The sequence below is a fragment of the Anas platyrhynchos genome, chromosome 1 (assembly GCF_047663525.1).
Source record: "Anas platyrhynchos isolate ZD024472 breed Pekin duck chromosome 1, IASCAAS_PekinDuck_T2T, whole genome shotgun sequence".
In the NCBI taxonomy this organism is placed as follows: Eukaryota; Metazoa; Chordata; class Aves; order Anseriformes; family Anatidae; genus Anas; species Anas platyrhynchos.
This window is the reverse complement of record NC_092587.1, coordinates 175,210,347-175,211,885: the sequence shown is the minus strand read 5'-3', so window position 1 is coordinate 175,211,885 and position 1,539 is coordinate 175,210,347.

Sequence of the window (1,539 nt, the reverse complement as noted above, 5' to 3'; positions counted from 1 at the left end):
CTTCTCTGTATTTACTTGGAAATGTTTTTAGATTAATACGGTGTTTTGACGACCACTATGAATAACTACAACGCGCTGGACAACATGATTAATCCGTGTGGGTCTCTGGTGGGACACGAGCAAATAAGAAATCGATGAATTGCTTCTAGACAGACTTGAACACACCCTACACACTGTGAGCATGGTATGCTGTGAAACAACACTACTCACTGTATGGCTTTGGAGCTCAAATGAAAGTTGAACTGTGTCCAAGAAGTGGCCTTTTCTGTTGCTTCCCAATATCTCCTAAACAGCCCCAAACTTTCCATGTAATTTTGGGGTGCCATCCATCCATCACAGAGGGCCTTGTGGCCTGTGTACTTGCTGGCTGTTGGCTCAACCTAGCCGATTGCGATGCTTCAACAGGAGGTGGATTAAAAATCAGTATGATGCCTAGTGAGACGAGTAGAATGTAAAAAATCGAGGAAATACGTCTTTCTGTAAGTTTATATAGATTTATTGATTCATAAGGTTAATTTTAAACATGCAAGTAGTAGAAAAACTAAAGGTGAAAGAACACTGACAGGGATCTCTTGCTCTAGTTGATCAGAATAATAAAACTATCTAGCGAGCAGCACTCTGCCACAGCTACCCTGGTCTTTGGCAGCTGAAACTGCCTCTGCACTTGAACATGTGGCTCTCTTCTCCCATCATGTGGCTCCCATGCAGTTAGGGTTTGACCCACAAACCCACACCCTGATCCCATTTTCAGTAAGCCTGGCCGGACCAAAGCAAGTGACGCCAGCGAAGTGGCCGTGGTGTATCTGGCAGGGCTTCTGCTGGCAGCATTACTAGGACCATGGCTTTCTGTTTCCCACTGACAAAAGCTCTGGAAGAGGCAGGCTACTCTTTTAATCAGACTACAGAATAAAGACTGTTTCCTGTAGGACGGGTATTTTTTAATACTAGGAAACCTGAGGGGGTAACTGACATCATAGTGTTTTTAACGGAGTGTGGGGGTTGTTTTGCTGACCTGTTTACTAGATAAATGAAAAACTACACCACAAAGTTACAGCTTTGTGTGTATCTCTTGCCATAGATGTGACTATCATGAAGGAAAGTGATTTGGGCAGCTTAGTGTATGTCAGATAGAGAAGTAGAGGAGACCTCTTATGGACAACAGGAGTTTATTATTAGCAGTCTAATGTGTAAATGAAGGTTTGTATCCTTTAGGCTGCAGTGTGTGACCCTGGTGTATCCACACTAGGCTCTCTCCTCAGTGCCCCAGCCCTCCACGGGAGGAAGCGGGAGCCGACCACAAAATGGGGGCTGGAGCAGCTCCCCTCCCGCAGCCGCCTTCCTCCGCGCTGCAGCAGCGGCCAGGCTACACATACAGCCTCAAAACCGGCTCAGAAATTAAAAACCAGAGGCTGCGGGAGAGCAAACACCAGGGGGGCTGCGTGACAGGAGGAGGAGGATGAAGAAAGAGGAGGCAACGGGCGCCAGGCGGCCGCCATCTTGCCGGGCGCCAGGCGGGGCGGGCGGAGCCTGGCGGTGCGG